At 39.9% G+C, this 6,904-nt stretch overlaps 1 non-coding gene across 1 annotated transcript; it reads right to left on the bottom strand.

Annotated features, from left to right (window-relative positions):
• Positions 1–208: 208 nt before the first annotated feature.
• On the bottom strand, positions 209–312 carry LOC130978238 (small nucleolar RNA R71). Its single transcript, XR_009085892.1, has one exon. It is a non-coding gene; the product is annotated as a small nucleolar RNA R71 (small nucleolar RNA).
• Positions 313–6,904: the final 6,592 nt, after the last annotated feature.

A 6,904-nucleotide genomic window follows, 5' to 3' on the forward strand; every position in this document is an offset into this window, starting at 1 on the left:
CCAGTTTTTAACTGAGTTCTTGCAGATTTGTGAGACTGTAAAGACGAATGGAGTTGATCCTGAAGTCTACAGACTCATGCTTTTCCCTTTTGCTGTAAGAGACAGAGCTAGAATATGGTTGGATTCACAACCTAAGGATAGCCTGGACTCCTGGGATAAGTTGGTCACGGCTTTCTTGGATAAATTATTTCCTCCTCAAAAGCTGAGCAAGCTTAGAGTGGATGTTCAGACCTTTAAACAAAAAGATGGTGAATCCCTCTATGAAGCTTGGGAAATATACAAGTAGTTGACCAAAAGGTGTCCATCTGACATGTTTTCAGAATGGATCATATTAGATATATTCTATTATGGTCTATCTGAGTTTTCGAAAATGTCATTGGACCATTCTGCAGGTGGATCTATTCACCTAAAGAAAACGCCTGAAGAGGCTCAAGAACTCATTGACATGGTTGCAAATAACCAATTCATGTACACTTCTGAGAGGAATTCCGTGAATAATGGGACGCCTCAGAGGAAGGGAGTTCTTGAAATTGATGCTCTGAATGCCATATTGGCTCAGAACAAAGTGTTGACTCAGCAAGTCAACATGATCTCTCAAAGTCTGAATGGATGGCAAAATGCATCCAACAGTACTAAAGAGGCAGCTTCTGAAGAAGCTTATGATCCTGAGAACCTTGCAATAGCAGAGGTAAATTACATGGGTGAACCTTATGGAAACACCTATAACTCATTATGGAGAAATCACCCAAATTTCTCATGGAAGGATCAACAAAAGCCTCAACAAGGCTTTAATAATGGTGGAAGAAATAGGCTCAGTAATAACAAGCCTTTTCCATCATCTTCTCAGCAACAGACAGAGAATTCTGAACAAAGCTCCTCTAATTTAGCAAATTTAGTCTCTGATCTGTCAAAAGCCACTTTCAGTTTCATGAGTGAAACAAGATCCTCCATCAGAAATCTGGAGGCACAAGTGGGCCAGCTGAGTAAGAAAGTCATTGAAACTCCTCCCAGTATTCTCCCAAGCAATACAGAAGAGAATCCAAAAGGAGAGTGCAAGGCCATTGATGTGATCAATATGGCCCATGCACAAGGGAGGAGAAGGACGAAAATCCTAGTGAGGAAGACCTCCTGGGACGTCTCTCAAGCAAGAAGGAGTTTCCTATTAAGGATCCAAAGGAATCTGAGGCTCATATAGAGACCATAGAGATTCCATTAAATCTCCTTCTGCCATTCATGAGCTCTGAAGACTATTCTCCCTCTGAAGAGGATGAAGATGTGACTAGAGAGCAAGTTGCTTAATATTTAGGAGCTATCATAAAGCTGAATGCCAAGTTGTTTGGTAATGAGACTTGGGAAAGTGAACCTCCCTTGCTCATTGGTGAACTAGACACCTGGATTCAGAAAATTTTACCTCAAAAGAGACAAGATCCTGGCAAGTTCTTAATACCTTGTACCATAGGCACCATGACCTTTGAAAAAGCTCTATGTGATCTGGGGTCAGGGATAAATCTTATGCCACTCTCTGTAATGGAGAAGCTGGGGATCATTGAGGTACAACCTGCCTTGTTCTCATTACAATTGGCAGACAAGTCATTGAGACAAGCTTATGGAATAGTAGAGGACGTGTTAGTAAAGGTTGAAGGCCTTTACATCCCTGCTGATTTCATAATCTTAGACACTAGCAAGGAAGAGGATGAATGCATCATCCTTGGAAGACCTTTCCTAGCTACAGCAGGAGCTGTGATAGATGTCAACAGAGGTGAATTAGTCCTTCAATTGAATGGGGACTACCTTGTGTTTAAGGCACATGGCCATCCCTCTGTGACAAAAGAGAGTAAGCATGAAGAGCTTCTCTCAGTTCAGAGTCAAGAAGAGCCCCCACAGTCAAACTCTAAGTTTGGTGTTGGAAGGCCACAACCAAACACTAAGTTTGGTGTTAAGACCCCATATCCAAACTCTAAGTTTGGTGTTGGGGCTATACAACATTGACCTGATCACCTGTGAGGCTCCATGAGAGCCCACTGTCAAGCTAATGACATTAAAAGAGCGCTTGTTGGGAGGCAACCCAATTTTATTTATCTAATTTCTATTTTATTTTATTTTATTGTTATTTTGTGTTTTATTAGGTACATGATCATGTGGAGTCATGAAAAAAATATAAAAATTAAAAACAGAATCAAAAACAGCAGAAGAAAAATCACACGCTTTTCAAGCATTTTTCACTTGTTTCATTAGGTTTTATGCACTTTCTTGCATTATAAGTAAGTGATTTGGAGTGGAATTGTATGGTTTTGTTGAATCAATCAACCATCCTTTATTTGACACTAAATCATGAGGTTTAGGCTAAAATTAATTGGTTTTTGAATGATTTATAAACCTTGTGAATTTGGTGATACTTTGATTGGTTATTTTGATTACTTGTAGGTGAAGAAAAGAAAAAGAAAAGAAAGCATGACCTATGAAGCGTAGCCAAAGGAAACAAAAGCGTGGCGCATCAAAGGAGAAAAGCCATAGCGCTCTCTTAGTGAGCATAATGCTCTCTATTTGAGAACTACTCAAATCCAAGAAGCAAAGGCAAGGATGCTGCGCTCTCTCACTTAACCGAGCGCTACAAGAGACTAAGGAAACAAGGCAAAAAGCATAGCGCTCGCTTAACTCACTTAACTTTATCGGGCTCCACTTCAAATAAATTCAAGGTGCAATGTTTGCTAGTGAAGCCACAAAGTTTCGAACCCATGAACCAAGAGAAGGAAGGAGCACTACTTGCAAGGAAAATAAGCCAACATGGCTTCACTAGGAATCGAACTTGGGAGCTTACACTCAAGGAAGGAGCACTTGGGCAAAGAAGCAAAGCCAAAATGGCTTTGCTAGGATTCAAACTTGAGGCCTTCCACTCAAGGCAAGGCGCTACCTCTCTCTATTTCACAAAGAAATTGGCCAAAATGCCTCCATCATGGTTCGAACTTGAGGCTCTTCTCAAACACAAGGAGCGTTGTGCTCTCTTCCTTGACTGAGCGCTATGGAGTGTGACACGGGCAAGGAGTTGGAGCGCAACAAATTGGAAGGAAACAAGGCTTGGTGCGCGCACCAAATTGGCACGCCAAGAAAAGGTGGAGCGCTGTGCTCTCTTTGTTAACTGAGCACTAGGAGGCTGCCCAAGGAGCTTATCATGCAACAATTGAGGCCAGGGGGAGTGCTGCACTCTCTTTGTCAATCGAGTCATGCCCTGGGACTGTCTTATGGCACATTTTTGGTCCAAAAATCAAATTTAATTGAATCCTTCATCAATTTTGAAAGGCCCACTCCAAATTCTAAAATTCAAAAATAGGAAGTGTATAAATAGAAGTTAGTTTGATTTTGAGAGGACCTTTTGACACTTTTACTTTTAATTTTTCATTTTTGGAGCTCATTTTAGATTTTAGCTTTGGGTTTGGGAATTGGGATTGAGAATTGAACTCTCTTTCTCTTTGTTCTTACTTCTACACTCTTCACTCTTTGTTTTGAATCCTGGATAGAGAATTGAAGGAATTCTGTTTCATTCTTGATCTGGGATCTTTCTTTGTTTACTTTCTGTATAATTTCAAGGAATTCTGATTTGGATCTAAGTTTCCTTTACTGCTTTCATCTCTATTTCTTCTGCAATTATTCTCTGTTGGATCAAGGAAGGAATTGAGATCTAGACTTGTTTTCTAGTCTCATTCAACCCCTGAGATCTTCAACTTCTCTTTTAGATTTCATAATTGAGTTGAATTCACTTTCTGTATTACTTCTTCAAGCAATTTTCTTATTAGGTTTGAGATCTGCTGCATTTTCATTCATCTTTTACTTCTTTGATTGATTGCTATTTACATTCTCTTGTTAAATTTTAAATTCCCAGCTCCCAGATCCTTTTTACTCTTTCAGCAATTTTACATTTCTTGCACTCTAAGATTCTGACATTTACATTTCTTACAATCTAAGTTTCATTCATTTACATTACTTATTCTTTAAGATTAAGCTCTTTTACTTCTTCTGCTCTTTAATTTACTGTCAATTCCCCCTCTCCCTTTAAATTTCATGCAATTTAGCTTCTATTGGATACACATTACTCAAATCAACACTTGTTTGCTTGACTAAATCAATCACCTAACTAAAATTGCTTAATCCTTCAATCCCTGTGGGATCGACCTCGCTCATGTGAGTAATTACTACTTGATGCGACCCGGTACACTTGCCGGTGAGTTTTGTATTGGATCGTTTTCTACACATCAAGTTTTTGGTGTCGTTGCCAGGGATTGATTAGATTGACAATGATTAAGTAAGGTGGTGGTCTAGATTAAGCACTTTTTCTTTGTTTTTGTTCATTTTCTTTGATTTTAACTTGCATACTAACTATTTGAGACTTTGTCTCTACTAACTCTCACTGTACTCAAGCTATAGAGTGCTCTTGTGTTTCTTGTTGTTGTGGTTTTATGACAGAAGCAATGAGAGAGGTCTCCACCTCTGGCGATCGTGACAAAAGAACCCTTAGAAGACTGTGAAGGGAAGCCAGAGGAAAGGGAGTCATTGGAGGAGAAACTTCTAAAAAAGAATATCAAGAAATAGAGGAGAATCCAACAAATCCACCAGTAGGAGTGGCCAACAACAATGGTCAACCACAGAGGAGTGTTTTATCTTCCTACACCTTTGCTAATCCAAGGCATTGTAGGAGTAGCATCCTTACCCCAAATGTCAATGTAAATAACTTTGAATTGAAGCCACAACTCATCACCTTGGTTCAAAATAATTGCTCCTATGGAGGAGGCCCACTTGAAGATCCAAACCAACACTTATCCACTAATGGAGTGCATCCTGACATCTATAAGCTACTGTTATTTCCATTTTCCCTCAAAGACAAAGCTACTCAATGGTTGGAGTCATTTCTAAGAGATAGCATCAACAATTGGGAAGATCTAGTGAACACGTTCTTAGGCAAGTTCTATCATCCCCAAAGGATCATTAGACTCAAAACGGAGGTCCAAACATTTACTCAGATGGATGGAGAGTCATTCTATGAGGCTTGGGAGAGATACAAGACCCTGATTAGAAAGTGTCCCCTGAAATATTCAATGAGTGAGACATACTTTAGAACTTTTATGAAGGCTTAACTCTGAAAGCTCAAGAAGCACTAGATCACTCAGCAGGAGGCTCCCTACAATTGATGAAGACTGCAGAGGAGGCCCAGAATCTCATTGATATGGTAGCAAATAATAAATACTTCTTTGCCCCTTAAAGACAACGCCAACCATCACAAAAGAAAAGAGTGCTAGAATTGGAAGGAGTGGACTCAATCCTAGCTCAAAATAAAATGATGCAGCAGCAAATTCAGTAACAATTTGAGCAAATGGCCAAGAGGATTGATAGCCTTCAAGTTACAGCAGTGAAAACAAGCCAACCATCAACCACATGGGGGCAGAATGAAGAAAGCCAAGAAGAACAACAGCAGGAACAAATTCAATATGTGCACAACCAAGGTTCTGGATCAGGTGAAGTTTATGGTGACACTTACAATCCATCATGGAAGAACCACCCCAACCTTAGATAGGGAGATAACCACAATCAAAATCAGTAGCCATGGTAAAGATATTCAAACCAAAACAACTCAAGAAATACCAACAACCACAACCAGCAAAACATAAACCACAATCCATATAGAGAACCCCAAAATAACTACCCAAATTTCAGCTACTATCCACCCAATAACACAACTACTAACCAAAACAACCATCAGCCACTTTCAACACTTCACAACCAGCCACAAGCATCACAAGACACTCAGAGAATCTCTAACTTGGAGATATTGATGGAGAAAATGATGAAATAGCAAGAACTTACAAACAAGAACAATGAAGCTTCCATAAGAAACATAGAAAGGCAGATTGAACAGCTTTCCAAGCAAGCTGTGATTGAAAGGACATCAAGCTCACTCCCAAGTGATACCATTTCAAATCTTAAAGAAGACTGCAAAGCCATACAACTAAGGAGTAGAAGAACTTTGGTGAATGGTGCGCGGAATTGTGATCATCAATGGTGCCATCAACATGGTACGCTCAATTGTAATCTCAACTCTTTATCACAACTTCGCACAACTAACCAGCAAGTGCACTGGGTCGTCCAAGTAATAAACCTTACGCGAGTAAGGGTCGATCCCACGGAGATTGTTGGTATGAAGCAAGCTATGGTCACCTTGTAAATCTCAGTCAGGCGAATTTAAATGGTTATGGATGATTTATGAATAAAGCATAAAATAAAGATAGAGATACTTATGTAATTCATTGGTGAGAATTTCAGATAAGCGTATGGAGATGCTTTGTCCCTTCCGTCTCTCTGCTTTCCTACTGTCTTCATCAAATCCTTCTTACTCCTTTCCATGGCAAGCTGTATGTTGGGCATCACCGTTGTCAGTGGCTACAGTCCCGTCCTCTCAGTGAAAATGTTCAACGCGCTCTGTCACAGCACAGCTAATCATCTGTCGGTTCTCAATCAGGTTGGAATAGAATCCAGTGATTCTTTTGCGTCTGTCACTAACGCCCAGCCTTCAGGAGTTTGAAGCTCGTCACAGTCATTCAATCCTTGAATCCTACTCAGAATACCACAGACAAGGTTTAGACCTTCCGAATTCTCTTGAATGCCGCCATCAATTCTAGCTTATACCATGAAGATTCTGATTAAGGAATCCAAGAGATAAACATTCAAGCCTTGTTTGCTTGTAGAACGGGAGTGGTTGTCAGGCACGCGTTCATAAGTGAGAATGATGATGAGTGTCACATAATCATCACATTCATCATGTTCTTGGGTGCGAATGAATATCTTAGAACAAGAATAAGCTGAATTGAATAGAAGAACAATAGTAATTGCATTAATACTCGAGGTACAGCAAAGCTCC

The sequence above is a fragment of the Arachis stenosperma genome, chromosome 4, assembly GCF_014773155.1.
Source record: "Arachis stenosperma cultivar V10309 chromosome 4, arast.V10309.gnm1.PFL2, whole genome shotgun sequence".
NCBI classification, from domain to species: Eukaryota; Viridiplantae; Streptophyta; class Magnoliopsida; order Fabales; family Fabaceae; genus Arachis; species Arachis stenosperma.